Source organism: Pseudorasbora parva, chromosome 20 (assembly GCF_024679245.1).
Source record: "Pseudorasbora parva isolate DD20220531a chromosome 20, ASM2467924v1, whole genome shotgun sequence".
Classification (NCBI taxonomy): domain Eukaryota; kingdom Metazoa; phylum Chordata; class Actinopteri; order Cypriniformes; family Gobionidae; genus Pseudorasbora; species Pseudorasbora parva.
In genome coordinates this window covers 34,974,321-35,001,469 of record NC_090191.1, presented here as the reverse complement: position 1 = coordinate 35,001,469, position 27,149 = coordinate 34,974,321, and the positions used below count along the sequence as shown (strand labels likewise).

The 27,149-nt window shown below is 37.2% G+C and overlaps 1 long non-coding RNA gene across 1 annotated transcript in view; it reads left to right on the top strand.

Moving 5' to 3' along the window:
- The window catches only part of LOC137049955 (uncharacterized), a 149,406-nt gene extending 127,885 nt beyond the window's left edge, over nt 1-21,521 (top strand). Inside the window, exon 4 of the long non-coding RNA XR_010899752.1 lies at nt 21,408-21,521. This is a non-coding gene — a long non-coding RNA (uncharacterized lncRNA). The remainder of the gene's footprint in view (nt 1-21,407) is intronic.
- Nucleotides 21,522-27,149: the final 5,628 nt, after the last annotated feature.

The window sequence follows — 27,149 nt, the reverse complement described above, 5'->3', positions numbered from 1 at the left end:
TTATAGACGAGACTATTCGAAGTAGTTTATGCAACCTAAAGCTTTTGAATGTTTATAAAGGTAGCAGCAACTGATTCTGAGTTTGCCATTAGCATGATGCTAATCTAATGATACAGTTCTCCAATAAGCATAAAAACTATATTGAGTTAAATATGCAAAACTGTTATAAAATGTCATTAGAGTATACTAGTAAGTATACTAAAAGTAATACATCTGTTTTACTGAGCTGTTTACATAACCAGCTGTTGTAGTTACACTATCACAAAAGTCTTGCTAAGAGTTGGTTAACTTTACACTTGACCTCTGTAAAGAAATCTGATTTCATCTTCCCGGGAGGACATTTCCCTTTCTTCTCGCTAATATTATTTGTATTATATAGGAAACATAAATGTAATAGAAACTAGTGGATAAATGTAGCTAAATCTGATGCATTCCAGGATTTTGAATTATGCACGTACATAGTTCAAGGGTTTTGTTTTTTGTTATGCCTGTCATTAATTCCGTCTTTTGAAGTCTTCACGTTAGTGAAGAAGAAAAAAAACAACAACTTTGGTGTCACTCAGAGGGCGCATGAGCTACTATTATTAAGTGCAGCAGACATTAGTATTCAAGCTATTTGTGTTGTGCCCCAAATTTAGCAGTACGCAGGGAGCGCGGCATGAAAACATCCATGCATGAAATGGCTCTCTAATCCTACCATTAGGAGAATTTATGCACGCAAATCTCAGAAATTCTTCACAGGTGTAATTATCGCTAATTAGCTATAGATATTATTTAGTTGCAGGCAAGGGAATGAGGACACAAATACAAAAACACAGTCTGACTGTGGAAAAACATCAATAGATTTGTCTGATAATGCTGAATATGTGCCTCTCTCCGGCGCTCCACTGGTGACAGCAGTCATTAGTAGATATTAATCTTGCTTTAATAACTCGCCATTTCCCACAGGCTGCAGTTCTCCTGATGGTCTAACATTTCCCTCGCTCATGCCCTCTGCCAGGGACTTTCATCAAAATGACATTTACTCGGAATCACAACTTGTTTAATCACTTCTGATTGGAAAAAGGAAACTCTCTTTATTGCTTTCAGAGAAAAGAACATTTTCCAGAGGCTGTTTCTTTATTGCAGTGAGTGGAGTAAACAAACGCAAATGCTGATCGGCTGACCGACTCTTCCTATAGGGGAACTTTACTGTATCTTCGTATGGTGTTCATTTTCACAATTTTAGTGTTCAAGTGTAGATTTTTTTTTCTTCTGTAGACTTTTTAACTTCCCGTCTTTTGTAAATAATACATTGGAATCAGAGAAATTCTACTTTACATTATTTCCTAAAGAAAAAATCATATTTTCTGTAACACTTTACAACAAGGTATTTTTAGTTAATGTTAATAAATAGTTGGATGTTTCTTTCTTTCTTTCTTTCTTTCTTTCTTTCTTTCTTTCTTTCTTTCTTCATATCCGTTTTGATCGTATACTGCCATCTTTGCTCTGGTTTTCCTCATGGGTGTCAGTGACAGTGCCTGGTGCTGTTTTTAGGACATGTCTATACCACTGAATACTCCTTTGCTGCATTTTCTCCATAATTGGCATTTGTTGCCGTTAAACACCCATTTGCTGGCAGATTGCAACATTACAGCAGTGGTCAAGGAGACACACACCAGCAATCCAGCATAGCATGCACACTTTCATGGTGTGGAGGGGGCGCTCAGTGCTCATTCGGCTCCATACAGTGCAACTGGGCGTACTTTCATTCGTATATCTTTGACTTGAGACGAATTGGGTTTAACATTCCAGCCACATACAGGCTGCATTCACCCTCCCACACACTTCGTCAGTCATACCACCGTCACTTTGCAGGCGGGATCCTATACACTTAAAGTTGTTCATCTTTGTCAGGCCCTCGCCATTATCCAGGATATTGCCATCAGACAGATTGGCCTCCAGGTATTCAGTTTTCTTGATGTTGATGCTGAGGTGGTCATTACATACCTGGACTTGGTGTTCCAGTTCTTTCCTGCTGGTGTCAGCATAAAGCAAGGCCAACAGGACACCCTGTTGCAGGTCACATTTTTTTTGCATGACCGGAATGAAGAGAAGCGGCAACAATGTTGAGCCTTGGGTGTGTACCAACCATCAAAGGGAAGCTATCAGAAATGCCCGCTGTGCATCTTGCCCAATTGCTGGTGTTCACATGGAGAATTTGGACCCAGTTGATGAGCTGTTTACACACTCCATGGCCCCGTAGTGCATACCAGATCAACTGATGCGGCACCCGGGCAAAAGCCTTTTCGAGATTGAGGGAGGCTATTTGCTGCAGCTTCTTTTTCTCTCTTAACATTCACACTGCAAAAATCACATCAGTGGTGCTGCAGCTCTCGTCTTATAATAATAATAAAACCAGTAACACTTTAGTGTAGGGTCCAGTTCTCACTATTTAACACATTTTATTTATTTATTTTTCATTCAACTTTTTCTTTAATTGTTATTTTATTTATTTATTTTTGTCTAGTAGAAGTTCTGAATGCCCGGTAACTTAAAATTGAGTTCTCAAATTTACTGGTGAGAGAAAAAGTGAATTATAAATAAAGCCCTGCTTACTAACTATTATTAATCATAGATAATAAATAGTTAGTTAATTATGAGAATTGGACCCTAAAGTAAAGTGTGCCCATGAAACCGATTGTTTATTTATTCATATATAGATTTTGTCATGTTAATATGTTAAAAGTTTTTACAATGGGAACCTGATATTTATTTAAACAACGTTTTTAATGATTAAATGCAGTCTTAAATAAAGGAAAAGCTATCTTTAACTATATTAAATCTGGTGAATACATTAAATATTCATATAATATTAAAAAAATATTATAGGCTAGTCATGGGCTTTTTATCTAAATCTAAACAGTAAAATGATAATGCCATAAAATGGAAAAAGTAACCATTCAAGTGTTATTTTATGCAGCAAATATATTATTTTATTAAACTGCACCAATTTAACTTTATGGAAGCTTGTTCCTCTCACTTAATAATAAAAGAAAGGTAATTGAGACTTTTTATCTTAACAATTCGGACAAGGGAAAAAACGAGTCAATTGTGAGAAGTCGCTATTATCATTTATTATTATTTTGTATTATTCAGTGATGGAAACGAGCTTCCATACTACTTGCACCATTATTGTGAATGTTAAAATCCTTTGTCAAAGACAAACCCACTGCAATCAGATTGGACTTTGGTTCAAAACCTCATAGCTAGTGACTGTTTGACAAGACAGTAGGGAAATGCATTTACTGCCTGTTATGTAGAGGTTCTTCAAAGCTTTGTCACAATGTTATTTCTTACATTGACATTTTGTGTGATTCGGCATGCCTCGAACTGCCATTTAAAGGGTAAATTACGAAGAAAGCTGTTGTTAAGAAAAGGAAAGATTGACACAGAGTGACGTGAAAGATACACAGACACAGTTGGAGGAATTTACATTTCAGTTCAGCTGAGGTTAATCCTCCATAATCTGCAAAAAGCAAACAAACACAAGAAATTAAGAAATGTAAATGACAGGCCAATCCTCTCAACGACCCTGCTGTTTCCATGGAGTGCAGGCATTATGGGTAGTTTACATAAACCTAAGTGTTCAATCAAGAGCAGACAAGGAGAAAACTGAAAAGGAATGCTCACAATTACGCGAGGATGCTACTGTGTGTCACTTTTCCCTCATCTCCCAGTTTTTCCCCTTAAGGCTTTAGAAAGAACAATGGTTGCTCATACATTACAAACCTTGTCAGGCACAGAAAAATCTCTCTTTATTGAACAAGGTGACTTTATAAATCATAGAGTTTTTGAACATAACAAAGGCGCTCTCTCAGTTTTTCATTACCTTTGAAGGTCACTGTGTGCTCACATTGAGCAAGGCCTCTGATCTAACCTTAGCATGATTCCATTAGAACAGAAAGCTTGTGTACATCGCTACTCTGCGTGATTTGACGTGATAAAACTTGCAGTTCAGCTGTACACGTTATGTTGGTCCTAATGGTGATTAAATCTGAAGTTTCAGGGCATGCTTCTATTATAAAAATATTTTATTCTAGGAAATAGGACATTTGTGGGAGATGTGAATGAAAACTAATGGCACTGATGTAAACTCCTTTTTGACTAGTCAAAAGTCCACAGGTCTAGGTGTAGATAAAGTATCGCCAGTAACATCCATCAGGATGATGATGATGATGATGATGATAATGATAATGATAATGATAATGATAATGATGATGATGATGATGATGATGATGATGATGATGATGATGATGATGATGATGATGATGATGATGGTTGTTCCTTGTGTACTTGGCAGAATACAGCTGATCTTGATCTTGGATCAGGACCATTTGTTTAATCATAAAGAAAAAAAAAAGATGCTTTAAATTTTGAATAATGTGGTGCATAAACATGAAGAGGATTTGGCCTTTGTAAATTTTAAGTTCCCACTAGTGCAATGTATTCGAATTAATTATTAATTCTAATAATAATAATACCTTTGTATTTATATGTGAAGTGTTTAGACACTCAAATGTGTTTGTGAATCAAACCACTTTGCCACTCATACTACTACTATTACTACCACCACCAGTACCACTACTACTACTACTACTACTGCTAATACTACTACTATACTACTACCACCTGATACCACCACTACTACTACTACTACTGCTAATACTACTACTATACTACTACCACCTGATACCACCACTACTACTACTACTACTACTGCTAATACTACTACTACACTACCACCTGATACCACCACTACTACTACTACTACTGCTAATACTACTACTATACTACTACCACCTGATACCACCACTACTACTACTACTACTGCTAATACTACTACTACACTACCACCTGATACCACCACTACTACTACTACTGCTGCTAATACTACTACTACACTACCACCTGATACCACCACTACTACTACTACTACTGCTAATACTACTACTATACTACTACCACCTGATACCACCACTACTACTACTACTACTGCTAATACTACTACTACACTACCACCTGATACCACCACTACTACTACTACTACTGCTAATACTACTACTATACTACTACCACCTGATACCACCACTACTACTACTACTACTGCTAATACTACTACTATACTACTACCACCTGATACCACCACTACTACTACTACTACTGCTAATACTACTACTATACTACTACCACCTGATACCACCACTACTACTACTACTACTGCTAATACTACTACTATACTACTACCACCTGATACCACCACTACTACTACTACTACTGCTAATACTACTACTATACTACTACCACCTGATACCACTACTACTACTACTACTACTGCTAATACTACTACTATACTACTACCACCTGATACCACCACTACTACTACTACTACTGCTAATACTACTACTATACTACTACCACCTGATACCACCACTACTACTACTACTACTGCTAATACTACTACTATACTACTACCACCTGATACCACCACTACTACTACTACTACTGCTAATACTACTACTATACTACTACCACCTGATACCACCACTACTACTACTACTACTGCTAATACTACTACTATACTACTACCACCTGATACCACCACTACTACTACTACTACTGCTAATACTACTACTATACTACTACCACCTGATACCACCACTACTACTACTACTACTGCTAATACTACTACTATACTACTACCACCTGATACCACCACCACTACTACTACTACTACTGCTAATACTACTACTATACTACTACCACCTGATACCACCACTACTACTACTACTACTGCTTATACTACTACTATACTACTACCACCTGATACCACCACTACTACTACTACTAATGCTAATACTACTACTATACTACTACCACCTGATACCACCACTACTACTACTACTACTGCTAATACTACTACTATACTACTACCACCTGATACCACCACTACTACTACTACTACTGCTAATACTACTACTATACTACTACCACCTGATACCACCACTACTACTACTACTACTACTGCTAATACTACTACTATACTACTACCACCTGATACCACCACTACTACTACTACTACTGCTAATACTACTACTATACTACTACCACCTGATACCACCACTACTACTACTACTACTGCTGCTAATACTACTACTATACTACTACCACCTGATACCACTACTACTACTACTACTGCTAATACTACTACTATACTACTACCACCTGATACCACCACTACTACTACTACTACTACTGCTGCTAATACTACTACTATACTACTACCACCTGATACCACCACTACTACTACTACTACTGCTAATACTACTACTATACTACTACCACCTGATACCACCACTACTACTACTACTACTGCTAATACTACTACTACACTACCACCTGATACCACCACCACTACTACTACTACTACTGCTAATACTACTACTATACTACTACCACCTGATACCACCACTACTACTACTACTACTGCTAATACTACTACTATACTACTACTACCGGATAATGTAAATGATAATGTACTTCTACTAATACCACCACCACTAATGATACTACCACCACTACTTCTACTAATACTACCACCACTAATGATACTACCACCACCACTACTTCTACTAATACTACCACCACTAGTTCTACTAATAACACCACCACTAATGATACTAATACTAACACCACTAATGATACTACCACCACAAATGATACTACCACCACCACTACTTCTACTTATACTACCACCACCACTACTACTAATACCACCACCACTAATGATACTACCACCACCACTAATGATACTACCACCATCACTAATGATACTACCACCACCACTACTTCTACTAATACTAGCACCACTAATGATACTACCACCACCACTACTTCTACTAATACTACCAGCACTAATGGTACTACCACCACCACTACTTCTACTAATACTACCACCACTAATGATACTACCACCACCACTACTTCTACTAATACTAGCACCACTAATGATACTACCACCACCACTACTTCTACTAATACTACCACCACTAATGATACCACCACCACCACTAATGATACTACCACCATCACTAATGATACTACCACCACCACTACTTCTACTAATACTACCACCACTAATGATACTAGCACCACCACTACTTCTACTAATACTACCACCACCACTACTTCTACTAATACTACCACCACTAATGATACTAGCACCACTACTTCTACTAATACCACCACCACTAATGATACTACCACCACCACTACTTCTACTAATACTACCACCACCACTACTTCTACTAATACTACCACCACTAATGATACTAGCACCACTACTTCTACTAATACCACCACCACTAATGATACTACCACCACCACTACTTCTACTAATACTACCACCACTAATGATACTAGCACCACCACTAATGATACTACCACCACCACTACTTCTACTAATACTACCACCACCACTACTTCTACTAATACTACCACCACCACTACTACTAATACCACCACCACTAATGATACTACCACCACTAATGATACTACCACCACCACTAATGATACTACCACCACCACTACTTCTACTAATACTACCACCACTAATGATACTACCACCACCACTACTTCTACTAATACTCACCACCACTAATGATACTACCACCACCACTAATGATACTACCACCACCACTACTTCTACTAATACCACCACCACTAATGATACTACCACCACCACTACTTCTACTAATACTCACCACCACTAATGATTCTACCACCACCACTACTTCTACTTATACTACCACCACTAGTAATTCCACCACCACCACTACTAATACCACCACCACTAATACCACCACCACTAGTAACACCACCACCACTAATACGACCACCACTACTAATACCACCACCACCACCACCACTACTAATACCACCACCACTGATAATACGACCACCACCTCTACTACTAGTCTGTGTGTGTGTGTGTGTGTGTGTGTGTGATGCGCTACATGCATCAGTCCATCTGAGGAGTGAGTCAGTGGTTCTCATCTCAACACCACAGAGAGATAGAGGGATATAGTTTCTTGCAAAGATATATCCCTCAATCTTTGTTGTGTGATAGAGGGATGTGCAGCTGAGGGGGAGATATCTGAGATGATTCCATAGGGAGGAGTGCTGTCCATGGCAGTCCACATCACAGGTGATGACACTTGCTCAAGTATCTCATCACTGTGAATTTGTTTGGCTATGTATTTGTGGCTTCATGCAGATCCTTAATGGCCGCCTGCACTGCAGCTGCTGAGAGCCACAGCATACGGATGCTGCCCGTAATTGAGTTTATGTGAGGCAGCAACAGATTGTGATTTAGAGAAGAAAGGCGGGACATGGTGGATACCAGGGTCTCTTAGGGGATGTGGTGGGCTCGATGAAAGCCATATGCACCTTAAACTTTCCAAGAAAATGTTCTGTGTCTAAGCTCTGCGTAATCTTCAGAATTATGGAGACTAATTTAAGCTCTTAATAAACATTCAAATGGGCTGGAGGTTTTTCAGGAGGCAGGGAAAGTGCTCGGATGATGGCACACATGAAATCACAGCAAATCTCCAGCTGGGTAGGCTAGTTCGAGGAGAGGTTTTGCACTAAAATGAAAACTTTTCACTTTTCAGGAGGGCACATTGGTCTGTATCAAGAGGTTATCAAACTTTTTGGTGTTAAAAATGATATGATCTCATAATAAAGAAACAATATATTTAGTGTATAATGTCTGTTTATGAAGAAAAAAAGATGTATACATACATATATATATATATATATATATATATATATATATATATATATATATATATATATATATATATAATATTTTTTTTTTTTTTTTTTGAATTTTCCTTAGTACAGGATCCCTAGCCTGAACCTTGAATAGTCTGACAAAGTAACAATGGTTCAACCAATAGCAACATTTTGGAGACGGGGCTATGTTTTACTGACCAATGTCTGTACTTGTTTGTCTTTGCATATTACAAGTATTCAAGCATCAACTTTAAAGGGGATCTGTTATGCTCCTTTTTACAAGGTGTAATAATTCCTAGGATGTCCCTAGGATGTGTCTGTGAAGTTTCAGCTCAAAATACCTCACATATAATTTATTATACCATGTTGTAAATGCCCGTTTTTGAGTGGAAGGAATCACATGCTGTTTTGTGCATGTATCTTTAAATGCAAATGCCCTGCTTTCCAGAAGAGGGCAGAGCCTTTACAGCTCGTGGCTCAGATACTCCAAGTACAATTTTGATACACTGGTTATGCATTTAGTAATTTATCTCCAATGACACTGCCCACATTAGTGTTGCATTATTGTAATCCTTTAGCTATTATATGTTTACACAAAAGAGAACTATAAAGTTTTTTGCACTATAAAGTTAATTTGTTTTTAATATATAAGGAGAAAATATGCCTAGATAGAGATTTAGCGCTATCTGGATAATGGCCCAGTGGTATTTTTATGCAAAGTGTAATGTAGGCTAGTTATAGCATAATTGTTTTCGTTGTATTAATATTTGCTACTTGACATTAACCCTGACGGTTTTTGAATTTGTTGGACTTTGGGATGTATATATCCGATAACTGACACAGGATTGCTTTTCTAATTGTAATCTTCATTTAGTAAATCTGTTAATATAAAACATATTTTAGTATAACTTTATTTTTAGTATACAATCTGTTGTGTAGGAAATAACAGCATTTTTTTTTTCTTCAATTTTTTTAATTCATTCAGGAAAAAATAAATGCCGAATTGCTTTTACATAACTATGGAAACAACACACTAGACAGAACACGTTGACCCACTGAAGGCAAGCTTTAAGAACCCATGTGCAATTTAATTTCATCCAAACATAATTAAAATATAAAATAAAAGACTTGTAACTTGAAACTAACATAAACATGACCATGACAGACTCACCAACAGTGGTATATGGGAAACATTAGACAAGGGGACAAGGCAAACACGAGGGCTTAACGAGGGTTCCCTACGTTAGTTAGTCCACAAATATAGTTCACTTGGTGAATGAAAAGGAGTGCATGCAGTCAGACAGCTGTTGAGTTTATACCGGCTGTACACTTGTTATTGTGGTTCAATGTTAGATTGAATAAGTGCATGACCTCAGTAAGGTCCACTATGGTTTCAGACACCACTACAAATGGCTGTCCCTTTAAATATTGCCCTATTTGAGGGTATAGGGGGGCGATTTCGGATTCAGCCAGAGACTGATGACTAACAAGGAACACCTGTAAACAATGAACCAATGACAAAACAGAACTGATTAACACATGATAAAAACAACCAATAAGAACATCACTCATGAGGACAAGGAAATCACATGACAGTAGAGCACATGACAAAACCAGGAACAGGACAATGAGCATAAATACAAAGACATGATCAGAAACAAAACCCAAAACTGTGACAAAGACATGCTATGATTGGAAAAATAAAAATAAATAACGCAAAAACCCTGCGTTCTCAGAAACAGAGTCAGAGACACTCACAGAGGTCTTCTTCCCGGCTCCCAGCAGACAGGATAACCTTGTGGCCTTCCCATCTCTCCCTCTTGCTCTCATCTCCTTCCTTTCATCCTCTGAGAACAAAGGGAGCACTGAAGGAAAAAGGGGTGGAGTAGAGCATAGGGGACATGAGCAGTTCGATCAGCTGAGATGGAAAGGTGTATAACACTGTTTTTTTTCTCATGAACTTTTGGAATATCATATTAGAAGTGCTGCTTTCAAACACATCGATCAGCAGTTCAACAAAAGCTCCTTTCGCCTGAAAACAATCAAACCTGCCTGCAACTCTTTCAGTCCACTGACTTTTAATGGTGAATTATACTTCACTGAATTGTAAACATTTCTTGGAGTTCGAGGTTGTGCAAATGGCAGCTGTCAAGTAAATTATTTATATGCGGAAGTAAAATAGGTTTTTAGATTGAGTCAGTTAGAGCTCTGCTGTGGGTCTCAATGTCTTTTCTACATCATAGGGTGACTATAAATGAAAATGATGCTGATTAAGTTCCTTAATTAGTTTTTTTTTGCCAACTCCCACACCAAACGCTTCTCACATAGTAAGTATTAGCACACCTGCTTGTGTGTGTGGGCACGTTGGCATAATAGACTACTACTTTGTCTACTACTTTGAACCAAAGATTAATGTAGCTCTGAAAGTGAAAAAAAAAAGACATTTTGTTTGGTTGTGGGGGAGCGTTTTGTTATACTCCACGTCCCTGTATTGAAAGAGTTCTCCCTCATTGACTTTGTTTGGAGAATGAAATATTTCATTGTCGCCCAGTTAGTGTTTGATCGTTTGGAATGAGATAAAAACAGATGTCAGTTACGAAGACTCAAATACAAACAAAGAGAAATGAGGCTATAATGAAGAATATTTATTTGAACAAATTATGGCAATAGCAAACACAAACTTCTTCTGTGATTTGTTGAAGAAGGGCTATTTTCTAGCTTTTTTTCTACCTCATGCGTTGGTCATTTTTTTAATTTAAACTCTTGAACTTGAGAAAAGCATTAATGTTGTTGTCTGGTCAAATATGGTGTCACTTTCTGGATAATTGTGATGATATCACTTTGGAACTAGCATTATGATGTCATAAAGAAACTAGCATGTTGTCACTTAGGAACTAGCTTTATGATGTCATAGAGAAACTAGCTTTATGTCACTTAGGAACTAGCATTATAATGTCATAGAGAAACTAGCTTTATGATGTCATAGAGAAACTAGCTTTATGATGTCATTAAGGAACTAGCATTATGATGTCATTAAGGAACTAGCATTATGATGTCACTTAGGAACTAGCTTTATGATGTCACTTAGGAACTAGCTTTATGATGTCACTTAGGAACTAACTTTATGATGTCACTTAGGAACTAGCTTTATGATGTCATTAAGGAACTAGCATTATGATGTCACTTAGGAACTAGCTTTATAATGTAATTGAGAAACTATCTTTATGATGTCACTTAGGAACTAGCTTTATGATGTCATTGAGAAATAGCTTTATGATGTCACTTAGAAAATAGCATTATAATATCTTTGCAAAACAAAAGCTTTATGATGTCACTTAGGAACTAGCTCTATGATGTCACTGAGAAACGATCTTTATTATGTCATTATGCGGCTAACTTTGTGACGTCATTAAGAAACTAGTTTTATGATGTCACTAAGGAACTAGCAGTTACTCAAGAAATATTACAAAAGGCTAACTGGATGAAAAGTGACCACACAGGGGGAAACAGAGACATTTTACAGGATATTATGGAAAAGGAAAAAGAAAATGCAAAAAAAAAAGAAAGACAAATTTTTCATGCTAGATTAACCCATGACAAATAGTGAAATTATTTAAAATTCAGCTTTACTCTAACATTCATGTAATATCCCTTTAAATATAAAACCAACCAATATGTTTTCAATCATTAAAAAATATTTTCTTATTTTATCCAGTGTATCCACAAATACTCTACATATACTTATTTGGAACACTGTACCTGTGTTTGATGGAGATATGAAAATGTGAGCAGCAGGAGTGACCCAGGTTTGAGTGTATGTGTCTGGCAGCAAGGACGAAGGACATCAATCCATTTCGGTGTCATTTAATCTGAGGCTTTCTCTGTCTGACGTGTGCTGACGGAGCGGTCGGAGAGGATTACCCAGCATCCACAGTCCCAACTTTGCTCTTTGCAGTCTGGCCCACAGTTCACCTTCAGGTGACCGGCCGTCTGTGGACAGGGAGTTTGTGTGGCGTTAAGTGGGTGTGTGCGATGATCTGTCCTCCAGTGTTTTTTTTCTTTTTTCTTTTTTTAAACATGCAGCATGTGTACGTGTTCACAACTGCAAAGAAACCATTAACATTTGTCATGCAACCAGCAATATACACGCTGTGGTTTAATAAATTATATATGAGGGAACAGATGTTGGCAGCATGCTGGACAGTACTCTTACAGAGTGACCTTGGCCCATACTGACAGTAATCATCATCCTATGGCTAAACGCACAAATGTAGTCTGCTATAACTGGGTGAATGCAATATTGCATGTAATTTCCCTCAATGCCAAGATTAATTAGAATTTCCTACATATCTGATAGATTAATTGGGTTAATTTGTGTATCTAAACCCAAACGACTCCCTATTCACATTTATTTACACAGCTAATTTATTTTTTTCCATAATTTGCAGTCGTTCTGCTAATTAACAATCATGTTAATCCTTCCATTTTGTGAATGCGATAATGTAAAACCTTTCATAGCATTTGTTCTCCCTCCTGTAAGTATCCTCTTCTTCCGCCATAGGCGATACTCAGTTTTATCTAATGGCTTAGGCAAATGAGAAAACTCTGAGGGGTGATGTTTTTGTAACGCTGGTCATTAAATCGTAGTTTAGCCATCATGAAAAACTATGGAAACCAACTGCAGTGAAGAACTGTTTAACAAAAATCTGTTAAATATTCACACAGTGCTTCGCTCTTCACATAGAAATCAGATCTGTTAACACTGCTCTGACTACGCTCTCATTTTAATGAAAGTGTATGAAGATGATTATTGCAGTAAAGTTGAGTAAAGTATCCAGTAGAGTTGATGGTCAATAAGAACATTGTTGATGATTGTGATTGGATAACACCAACACTTGATGATTTATTGAATTGCTGGACCTGTACAGGGCAGGATCATGTAGCTAATAAGACTGAATTCATTAGCACTTTTTGAGCTCTTGGAGAGAGAAATTAGTGTATAGCATCTGTAAAAAACAAACAAACATAAAACATCAATGATATCATGGATCCTTACCTTTAAGGGGGCTTTGTTCCTCTTTTTCACCTATATTAGCTGAACAAACTTCCTCCGAATGGATTTCTTGGCACGACCTTACCTGTTAAAAAATGCAGTGGTTTCTTGATGCGCCAAACCCTCCTTTCCCAATGTGGTTTCCTCAAAAATCTCAACACCACCTCAAGCTGTTCTTCCTCTGTTTTTGAGCTCCTTCCAAGAATTTTCTTTTCCCTCCCATTCAATTCTGTCATTATTTATTCACTCTCCTTTCAAACAGGTACAACTCTCAAATCTCATTTACACCTCCACATATTCATACTTGGCACATCTTGTTTGGTTATGTGAGAACCACAGTTTAGCACCACTGCCATCAAACCTGCCAAGATTTTAAATAAGTAATGAATTAGAACGTTTTTCCTTGTGTTTTCCATTGAGGAAAAAGTCAAGCAAACATATTCTTTCTGAGTGGCATGGAATGCCAAAGGCCTAGCTCATGAATAATTAAATAGGAAATGCACACAAGTATTTAGCACAACAGTTTTCAGCATTGCCTTTTCAGTATTTCTTGTCCAAGCACCAAGTCAACATATTAGTATGATTTCTGAAGGATCATTTGACACTGATGACTGAGTAAAAGAAATCAGCTTTGCGATCAGAGGAATAAGTTGCATTTTAAAATATATTAAAATAGAAAAGTTATTTTAAAGGGGACCTATTGTGCCCCTTTTTACAATGTGTGAAAAAAGTGTCTGATGTTCCCAGAAACTGTATGTTAAGTTTTAGCACACAACACACCACAGATAAGTTTTATACCATGTTAAAATTGCCACTTTTTGGAGGGTGAGCGAAAATGTGCTGTTTTTGTGTGTCCTTTTAAATGCAAATGAGCTGGTGTTCGCGGCCACCTTTCAAGAAGAGGGCAAAGCTTTAAGAGCTCATGCTCTGGTGTCAATCTCACACACTGAAAATGTCAAAGACAGTCAGTAGCGTCCGAACAATGCTGCCTACAGAGCCAGAGAATAAATACAGCATGGAGATAGTTTCGTTTATTTACGGTTATAACTTATGTTGTCATCTTGTTTTTTTAAATCCACTATTAGTACAAGCCTGTTGTAGTGGACCCTGTCCGAATGATGGCCAACACTTTGCTTTAAAGGAGTTTATTTTACTTCACACAAAAGATTAAGCATCTGTTTTCACTCCATAAAATCACTGTTGGAGCTGAATAAAACACAGTACAAGAAGTGTGAATTAACGTCTTGTCCATAAACACACTCTTAATAAACTGGTAAACTTAATATCCGTAAAACAACTCTGACAAACTGTAATAAAATGCGTTCTCCCTTTCATTACTGCGATGACCAGTACTTTTAACCCATAACAGTTTTGGTTCATCCTTGTGTAGCAACTTTTTAACAAAGCCTGTGTTTTGTATTGTCCCTTTGTGCTGTCCCTCATTCACAAATTATTCACGCAGACATAAATTTAGGTTTGTGAGGGTGCATTCTCCTCAAAAACAAAAGGACTCCGCTGCATCTTCAGCAGCTCTGATATTTGAAGTACATGAAAACGTTATTTTCACTCTTACATCCAACAATAAACCTGAGTTGTGACGGCATGGCAACAACACTACTACAACAACTTTTCCTCTTCTCTAAAGCAGGGATTATGCAAAATGTATGGTTTGTGATGTCACCAACCCGGGAAGAAGCTCATTGTAGTCCCAACCAGCCGTTTGCTGTAGTCCTTATAAAGCGATTTCTTGAAAAGCAACTATTTCCCTTTGCTTTGAGTGTTGTAACTTTTCCGATGTTGTTTATGCTCAAACAGCAACATTACTCACTAGCTGAAGTTAAAAAAGTGAAAACATAATCAAGGACCCCTTTAAATTGTAATCACTTATTTCACTGTAAGTATCAAATAAATACAGCCTTGGTGAGCATAAAAGACTTCTTTCAGATGGATTAAATGTCACAGTAACTGAATAGATGTTGCCTGAATTAGATGCATTCCTGCCACAAGCTAATTCATAAAGTGGATGTGGAGAAAATCGGCCATGGCAAAAATGTACTGTGACATGTCCAACCCGTCCAGTCAGTAAATGACGCCTTTGTGTGGAATTTCTCCAAGCAAATGCCTTTCATTAAAAAGCAATCGAGATCACGCATGATTCTTCTTCCAGGAAAAGTCCCAGCTGTCCCCACAACTCGAAAAGCCATAAATTTAGTCGACAGCCGGAGAATGTTCGTTAATGGCATCCAAACAAAGTAAAACAGGGATGCTGTGACTCAACATGAGGAGGGGCTAAAATCGACCATCTCATTTAGAGCAAGACCCCGCAGTAATGGATCAGATGAACTTCATCCAATCAGAGAGCAAATAATTACACAGAGAAACATTCATCCCCATCTGAAAGGAAAATAGACCACAAGAAAACAAGAGGGACAGATAATGAAGATTCTAAAATGAGATGGCTTTATGCATAGAGCAAATGAATGGCATTATTAAAGAGAGCATGCATTGCTTTCATAGCTGGCCTTGCAAGAAGAAATATGCCTCTTTTATGGCAAATGAAAGCAAAATTAACTAATGAAGAGAAAATGAGCTTCGCATAACATAATGATCTCATAGAGCGGCTTCAATAACACTTTAGGATGCGAGTGGTGCAGTATTTTCAAGACATAGTTGTTCTCAGAGCTATTTCTCTTCGGGATGACCAGCAATGGAAATACAAGTGATGCAATCTCTTGCAATTATAACTCATATCAATAATAATTGTAATTATATATATTTTTGAGAGAGTGATTTATTTATTCCCAACTAGTTAAAATGTTCAAATATTTATTTAATACATCATAGCATCAAGGGCAAGCGCTAGGTCTTTGACGTCCGTTTGCAAAACCAAAACTGGAAGTTGACTGGAACCCCTGCCCGAATGGATCGGATTGTAGATCTTGCCTAAATATAAATGTCTTATCTGCCCTGCAGTCTGTGTGCCGTTCGGATCAGTGAATCTAAATAGAATCTCAGAGCGCTTGACACTGTGTTGATAGTGTTTATAGAGAGGGCAGCAGAGGACAAGGATCGGGTACGACAGTATGCTTTGACTTTAGCAAAGTACTATATTTGTTTCTTTTCGATACTGGATATGGAAAAAGACAGCGGGTCTTGCTCACTAATATCCCTATAACTATAACAATACTTATCTGTGAGATAGAACATTTTATTAAACAAGAAGTTGTCTAGAAGAGGCTAATGTTCTTTGATGTCCAGTGTTATGAAGATTTTTACATAAAAGAACTCTCCTTCTCTTTGACCTTCTCTTTGAAACTGTTTGTTTTGATGGGTGTGCAGCGTTTGAGTTGGCAATAAACACCCACAACTGTTTGTAATGTTGAAAATGTCTCATTACATAGTTAAAACATTTGCCAACAACAGTCTTAAACAGTCTTAGTTATGGCAAATATTTAAATAATATTGTTAAAATTGATAACTCAATGTGTTTCTGTCATTTGTCACTCTTAGGCTATTCATTGTCTGTCCTTTTTAATAAAATGTATGCATTGTCATTTTCAGCGACATGTTTTAAATAAAATGAAGCATGTTGTAATGTCTACTGATGACAAAACAGCAAATCTCACTCCCTGAAGTTTCTATTCAGGATTGCAGTGAGTGGCTTAGATCAAAGCAATAACAAAAGCAGCATTCAGCGTGCTCTGTACACTCTTCCATATCGAGTAATCCAACACATTAGCCCTGTGAATGCAGACGCAAAGGAGAGAACAGCAAATCACAACTATCACAACTATTCACAGTTTGACTGTGACGCTCTACAGCATAAATACTATACATATCAAACAATCTGTAACAGACAAAAGCCCTTTTCACACATAAAGTCTTTACTGGTAAATTATTATGGCTCTGCTGGAGTTGTCAAAGCTGTGATAAAGCACTCAGAAGGCCTTTTTAAATGTGACATCCTCAAATAATTCAGTTTTTCATAGTCCTGCATGCAAGTTAATGATGTTCTTGGTATAGCAGAGAATACATTTCAAGTTCTCATACAGTATGTCACTATGGCACTATGTCATACTGCAGTAAGAGAGAGAGAAGGGGGAAAACAGAGAGAGAGGGAGGAAGTCGGTCTGATCAAGTGTTACAGGTTCTCTCTTAATCCCCCTCTTTTCATACCTGACAGCAATACAAACTGTATAATCTTATAAGTTATCACCATGGCAACATCCATGTTCTCAGCCGTAGCTCCAAGGTGAGATGAATGGATGCATTTTTCATGGATATTTCCAGAATTCTCAAGTCCAGATGCTCATGGGAGCTACAGCACAAATGCAACATAAATTTACAATATACTGGAAAAATAAAACCAAAAACCATGCAGCACACACAGGAACGGTACAGGTTTACATCCAGTTGTTTAATTTACCAGCTAGCATTTAAAGTAGCAGTTTAAACACGACGGCAAACATAAACCCAGTCAGACTGTGATTTTATTACCAGAGGATTTCCAATCTGGAGAATATTGAAACGGTTTGAATAGAAGCGAGGATGATACTCTGTTAACATGCATTTCCTGCACTGTAGACTGACTGTGCATTTCTTTTTAAATATCTGATCTGCCATAAAGGCGAGACACGCATGCACATTCCTTTGTGTCTGGTAAAGGATTGTGGCCCTTTCTGTTAAACAGGAAATGCAAATGAATGAATAATTATGTCTGTTTATTTTTAGTCTGCGCTGTTTCTCTTGTGGTCTTGTTTACACTTAAGTGTAGAGGGCCCTCATTTCCTTCAATATTTACCTTTTTTAATTCAGATTATGTTCTATATTAACTCTTTCTGTACTTTATATATCTTTTATGTACTGTATGTGTGTGTAATCTATATTCTTTGGCAGTTTTGTAAATGTCAGCAATCAAGCCAATGAATGTTTGCTCATTGTGATTGGATACAGACAGATGCAGGGAGGGATAAAACTGAATGGGTTAGTCCGGCCAAAAATGAAAATTCCCTCTTTTTATTAGCTGCATATCATTCCAAACCTGTAAGACACTTGTCCATCTTCGGAACACAAATGAACACAAATTAAATCTTTTTTTAAAAAGAAATATGAGAGATTTATGTCCCTCCATAGACAGCTACAAAATTACTACTTACATCACAGTGACCTCATAGTCCACCGTAAAGCGTCTTCAAGTCTGGCGTTTCTGCAGAAATGTCCATGTCCAACCTTAGGCCTGCACAGATCTGGTACACACACGCACACACACACAATCTCCAGAGAATACTGGTTTCCTCCAAGGTCGAGAACATCTTAACTAATTATGAACAAAACATTTCTCCAAAGCATGCTGATAGCATGTGCTTTCTCGCAGTGAGAGGTACAGACAATAGTACAGGCAATATTCATCTTGAGTCTTTAGTGTTTCAGTAAAAGGAAATATAAAAGGAATAAAATATAGTAAATTAAATGAAAGACAAATCCATATTTCATCTCTGGAAGCAGGGCTAAGTGAGCAAACCCTGTTAGTGCTCCTGACATGTTAGGGGTGTGTGATACCTCCAAAATCCAAACACATGACCTTGTTGCCAGTGTTTAGTGACACATCACACATCTCTAGGCCAGACCCTCAGTCACTCCTCAGAGACCAAATATACACTTTAGAAAACACGAGACTAAAAGCAAAATCATAACTGGAAAGAATCATTATACTAATATAGGAAGATAAAATAGTGATTAAGGTTTTCATTATGAAGTTAATTAGGATATAAATATATACAGGTATATTGAAGCGGCAGTGGATTTCAGAACCCCCCTTCAATATATATATATATATATATATATATATATATATATATATATATATATATATATATATATATATATATATATATATATATATATATATATATATATAATTTTTATTTTGTGTAAAAATCACTGTAATGCAACTGCCTCTCAATAATGTTAAATTATTAACATTAACTGGAATAAACAATTCATTGCTTCTATTTACTTGCTTAGCCTAACTGTAGACTCTTGCCAAGAAACAGTAGTAACGTGGTACATTTATATAAAATTCAAACAATGTGACTCGTCCAATCAGAATATAGATTTAACCTATCCCATTTTAAAATTAAAGTTTGACTTTCCCAGAATCCTGCACATTGCACAGTCTCGTCCAAAGATGTAATTTCAACCAATTATTAGTAATTTTTCAATGTTTATTTCAGTCCAGTTTTAGTTTGATCAACACTGTACTTCTTATTTAGTCCTTAGATGTTGTTATAACCTAATGTATTTAGTATTGCTTCAATTGTTAAATAATATATTTGACTTGAATTAATTTAGAGCTTACCACATGAAGTACATTTTTACACTTGCAAAACCTTTAAAATTCATGTCAATAAGGCAAAATCAGCACAAGGGTTCAGTCAAAATCATTTCAGGGCTCAGTCATCTTCAAACCAAATGGTTTTTCCATGTACCCTTCCCAAACACTAGTGTGATGTTGACTCAGTGTTTAATGTTCTGAAGAATATTCCCTATAAACAATGATTTGACATTTAACAAGCAGATGTTTATATAATGAATGGCCCCTGCACTCACTGCACAGCAGCAACAGAAACAAGTTTTTACCGCAGTTATGTCCCCCTCAAGGGAGTCCCATGCGCATTTCCACATCTAAATGTGTTCATGTTTGTGAGCGTTCCTCCTCCAGGGTGTGTGTCATCCTGATGAAGTTCTGGGAAAGTGCGGCCCCATTACCGTCCGTCAGCTAAAACACAAGCTCTAAAGCACTGTATCATGCCTTAGTGCGCTCACACCAACATAATGCTCACAGGAAAATTGAGATTCACACTATTTTGTTCTTATTGTTTAAAGGAACATTCATACTGAATAGTCTTGAGTACAATATATACTGAAAAAATATGTAAACTTACAGTAAGAATTGGCATCTGTGGATGCCAGAACTTTACTATATAAAATACAGTAGCTAGATTTTGACAGATTTAAATAACATTTATAGTAAAAAAAATAAAAAAAATAAAAAAATAAAAAAATAAATAAATATATATATATATATATATATATATATATATATATATATATATATATATATATATATATATATATATATATATATATATATATATACAGTTTAGCATAGCTTAAAAAAAATAAAAAGTGCAATTTAGTAAAAAAGCACAAGGATATAGCACTGTCATGTGCTTTTACTGTCATTGATCCAGTTAGTGTGCATATGATTGACTTCATCAGATGTAGCCGAGAGAGAAATGCACAATCAATATTGTATCACAGGAAGCTTCAAAGTTTTTGCTTTTGCTCTGTGTAAGACTCACAGGCTCAGCTGCTTCCGTCAGGGGAGCGCTTTACATCTCTGAGCAATTTTGAGGTTCAGCCTAGGGGTCACTGCAGGGCTTGGGCGGGCTGTTTTTGCTGCGTTCACTGTTTGTTTTTATTATCAAACTCCGTTCTGTTTTACCGATTCGAGCAGCAGCACTCTGGAGCACAGCAGTCGGCAGTGGAGGATCAAATCCCTCAGGATCTTCCACCCTCCCATCTGTTTCTTTCCTTGAAAAGAAGGGAAGACGTGTTACCTCAACATCACCGTAAAGCACTCCTGGCGGGTTTCTGCGTGCCTGTAGCTGTAATGCGGATGTTCTTTTTGTTTTTGTTTTCTGTGCCAGGATGCAGTATGATTATATTTCTTACTACGCATGTGTGCGGTTTTACCTGAAGGATGTAATTTGCAGATCGTATCCTTATCTGCAATGCGCTGCTAAATGTTCCCTAACAGATGTTGCAATGACGTTCAACAGATGTTTTTTTTGCAAGGTTTATGGTTTACAGTGTTTAAAATTGGTAAATTAAAAAATGCAGCATGATGAGGTCAAGTGATGAATGCAGTCAGGTCATCTTTTATTTTTTTTACACCTTCTAATGTGAAGTATTTAGTAGTAAGCTGTTCCATTCAGATGACATACTATGCACTTTATGAATTTTATGTTATTTTATCATTCAACATCAGACTCTGATACCCCCTCGCCCTCAACTACATCATTAAATCTGCAACAGATCGTATATATATATATATATATATATATATATATATATATATATATATATTATATCAGATTATTTTTGACTAAATGAGTTTAGTTCTGAATGTAAAATGTCAAAACTGTATAAAACCAGCATGAGTGCAACATTATATTATGAACTTGCACGTGTTCTTCCTTCGTGAACGTCTTTGTCATTGACCGATTATATTCTATTTATTAGTTCATAAAAATGCTTATGTACTTACTGCATTGTGGATCCTGCTTGTTTATAGAAAATGATCATTGTGCAGAATGTACATACTGCAGAAATAGAAGGAGTAGTATAGGTGCATGCTGTTCTGAATCCAGGCCATGTTGGTCACAATCTCATACTGTGATTACACTAGAACTAGAAACCGAGATCATGAGCAAACGTCCTCATTCCCTAAAGGAGCCGTAGCCACATATGTGCAAAACCCCTAAAAGATTCATGACGCCTCATTTTTAGTGTAACAGTTAAATTTTTTAAAGGGGCCCTTATTAATGTTTGGTCCCAGGGATATTCTTAATGAGATGTTAATATTTCATCAGAGAAACATCCTCTGTTCATCTTGCGGTCAGAATGATTTAGATTAGACTTAGAATATGCATATTAGATGTGATGAGAACTTCCACACAGGGATTTCAGGGTTTGCACACATGACATTTCAGTCTTGTGAATGTTTTGCTTGTAAAAAAAAGTTCCATGTTCAATTCTCAGGGGGATCAGGGGTTGTTATTGTTTTTATTTTATTTTAATGTGTGCTAAACTTACTTTCCTCATAATTTGAACCTTTCAGGTTCAAAATAGCCGACTTGTGAAATGTCTATAAACCTGTTGTTTCCATTTGACTTGACTTTACTCAGTAACTTATTTTTTATTTTTTATTATTATAATTTTTTTTAATTATCTTTCTTATATATGTTTTATTATTTTTGTCATATATTTACTGATAAAGAAGCTGGTTGTTTTCATTGTTTTTTTTATTTTATTTTTTATTCAATAAATGTCTATTTGGTGTGTGTGTGTGTGTGTGTGTGTGTGTGTGTGTGTGTGTGTGTGTGTGTGTGTGTGTGTGTGTGTGTGTGTGTGTGTGTGTGTGTGTGTGTGAGATATAATTCATTCATTCATTTATTTTTTACTAAGGCAGGAGTTTTTTTTTCTTTTTCTTTTTTCTCTGTAATTAACGTGATATTCCAAGAACCCGGAATATTCCTTTAAGATGGATTATTTTACTTTCTGACCTACATCTAGCCTAGAACAACTTTTAGAACATGAGACTCATGTACACATGCTCGTAAGCCTTCATAATTACATTTTTTTCCCCAGGAACGTTCTAGAAGCGTCTGAAAGGCTCTGGGCAGACTGTGAAATGGCGCAGTGCTATAGGCCCTCTCTGCTCTGCCCTCCTGTCGTGTGCGAAATGCTTGAGTGTGTTAGTCGGAGCCCTGGGACGACTGGTAATGATCAGGTTTTAATTAAGACCCCTTACACACTATATCAGAGCTCCACTGCTCATCGGGGAAGTGCCCGAGCTGAAAACATTTCATGCTTTAGAGGAGAAAAGGAGCGAAAATATTTGATTAAATGACGAGATCTCAACAGACTGTCAGATTTGATACAATTCAGAGATGGTTCTTACTCAGTTTTTTAAATGATTCTGTAATTAGATTCCTCTGTGTCTTGCATTTCATTTAAAAAGAGAAGATTCATCAGCCTTGGAGTTCAGTTACTGTCCTAATCAGTTGCAAATGGTGTTCTAATTTTATTCTCTTCCCAAAATACAAAAATAAATGCTGCATTAAATAATGTCTTCTATGGGCGTTTATAGTTCAGTCATTAAACCCTAGAAGGGCACATGCTGATATATCCAATCAATCACATCATTATTGCACAGCACAAGCCGATTGGTTTCTGCTGATCCTGCAGCCAATGAGATTGCTTGCTCAACATTTAAAAGTGCAACAAGCAATAAGCTAGTCCGCCAGCATTCTTCAACCTTCACCTGCCTAGAGCCTCCATCCGTCCGTCCGTCCATCAATTCATCCATTCATCCATCCCCTTTTTCTAACCATCCATCCATCTATCTATCATCCATCCATCTATAATCCATCCCCATCATCTAACCATCCATCCACCCATCCATCCATCTATCCATCCATCCATCCATCCATCCATCTATCCATCCATCCATCTATCTATCCACTCATCCATCATCTAACCATCCATCCATCTATCTATCCTCATCCAATTCTTCCATCCATCCATCAATCCATCATCCCACCACATTCCATCGCCCATCCATCCAACCAACCAACCATCCATCCCATCCTATCGTCCATCAAACATCCATCCTCATGCTGCCATCATCCATCCATCAATCCATCATCCCACCCTATCCCATCATTTATCCATCTATCCATCAATCCATCATCCTACCCTATCCCATCATTTATCCATCTATCCATCTATCCATCAATCCATCATCCCATCCCATCCATCCATCCATCCATCCATCCATCCATCCATCCATCCATCCATCCATCCATCCATCCATCCATCCATCCATCCATCCATCCTCATGCCATCATCCATCCATCCATCCGTCCATCCATTTATCCATCCATCCATCCCATCTCATCCCAACCCAATCCCATCCCATCCATACATCCCATCCTATCGTCCATCATCCATCCATTAATCCATCCATCAATCCATCATCCCACCACATCCATCCATCCATCCATCCATCCATCCATCCATCCATCCATCCATCCATCCATCCAAACTGAGAAAGTTTTATTCAATCAACTATTTTGAATGACAGAAGATCTAGGAGCGTTCAAAATCTGGTGTGAATGAAGAAAATTAGTTTGTAAATGTTAAATTATTTCAACCATTCAGAATTGCTAAATGTTAAGGCAATATAAAGGCAAGTGAAAATGGGAGAAATTAGCTGTAATGAGAGACTGAACAAAATGGTACAGTATTCATCTACTGTTCATTGTTCTCCAGTACTCAAAAGCCAAAAGTGTTTCTAAAGAAGGAATAATAACCAATTTCACGTACATAATGTGCACGAGTGCATTCAGTATGTAGACTGTAAGCGTGTGAAGTCTGTCCTTGATGGAGTTTCTTCTCCCATGTCCAGCAATGGAAATGAGGGCAGCACTCCCTCAGGTAACCCCCTACTGTCACTACAATTCCTCGCGCAGTGTGTGTGCGCGCTTGTACATGTGTGTTCAATGCCCTGCCACTTTGATTGATGGATGCAGGTGGACATATTGAATATGGGTGTGAGGTCATAACTCAGATGAGATGGGAAGGTGGAGCGTTGCACTTTTTCTGTCAGGGGATAGACAGACGTGCAGATGAGCGTGCCATAGAGAATGCAGATGAAAGGTTCATCAGATAGCAGGAGTGTGACTGTGATGTTGCTATTGAGGCATTAAAAAAAAGATGTGTGCAATCACTCATGAGAAACAAATGTGCGGATGTGTGTCTGCCAAGCTTTAAAATGGTAATTTGCAAAGAAATTACACCAACAGTCCTTTTCTTTTGTCATTCTCTCACACACTTACACTATATTTGGGAGTGATATCACAACTCTATATTTCTTGGACCGAAAACCATTTCCTGGTTAAATTGTTCCTATTCTCTGGATGATGAAATGTTTTTTTTTAATCCAGGTTTTCTGAGCATTTTAACATATCTCTTCTGACAAATTCAGAAGAAATTTTTGAGCTCATAGATTGTAGGGATGAATTTCCAAACCTTTACATTATGATAACAATAGCAATTGTCACTTGTGCAGTTCCAATTTTTTGTTTCAATGACATTTTTTGGTTAATAATGTCGTTTTTTTTCTTCTGTGCTTTACCGGGTGCACGGAATGTGTGCATGTATCTGTTTGTTAGCTCATTTGCATTCAGATTACTCTTGTTCTGTGTCTGCTACATCTAGAGCTAATGCAGCAGAGGAAAAGATTGATTGCGGAGACTTTGGCTGAGTCCATGAGCATCAGGAAGCATTGAGAAAGCTTTCCATCTCTGTTTGCTTTCCCATCTCTCCCAACAGGAGAAACAGTACAGGTCATGCAAAATTCAACAGCCACCAAGGGCACAGTGTAAGAAAGAGGTATAAAGAGCATTGAATACAGACACACACTTCTGTCCTTGAAAATATGCTTGGCATAGACTGTACATAACAATTTTGATTTTGGCTGGTGCGAATGTGGCAGATGCTACTGAAAACACTATACATTTGGAGTTAGTATAGGTGATTTAAAGGAATAGTTCACTTTTGTGCATCGTCTGAAGATATTTGTATAGATTTTTATTTTTGTGATCAATTGTTTTAAAACCATATAAAAGCATAAAGTAAATCTGTCTTTATGAAAGTCAGAGATTTGGGGCTAATAGACTTTCAATGGCAGGGTAGAAATCTCTGATTTAATAAAAAATATCTTTATTTGTGTTCTGAAGATGAAAGAATGAGGGTGAGTAATTGATGACAGAATTTTCAGATATTTCTCAACTATACAAGCAAGAACATTTTTTTTTTAAACATCTATGTCATATGTATAAACAAAGGTTAATAGTTGACCTCTATGGGTGCACATTTATCATCATTGGTGTATTTTAGTCATTTAGTTCTAAAATTAATTATAGCGCTTATAGTTGACCCCTATAGCGCATTTTCCTCTCCACTAATTTGATTCTATATTTGACAACTCTTTCGGACTCCCTTGCGTTCTCTCATCAGAATCTGCACACTTCTGCTCGCTGAACGATAACAAATTGTTGGATTTCTTCAGGGGATTGGCAAATCCCCCGGTCATCCCGTAGCAGTATTACCATCCGTTTCCGTGGTATATCCTCTCATTCCTCTACGGACTGTCGTGAATTGGATGGAAGTCAGAGGGGATGAGCGAGAGATGAGAGGAAACGAGAAGGGACAGAGGAAAAGAATGGGAAAAGAACACGATAAAGGAAACGAGATGCAGAAGGTATGGCGACTTTGTGGGAACGGTCAAGGGTGTGTGTCGGTTTATTCTGCATCAATTCAGGCCTTAAGGGCAGGTTAGGTATTGTTGGAAATGCAGTTCTCTATAAATAGTGTCAGTAATAGTTGGTCCAAAGGGTACTTTATGTAA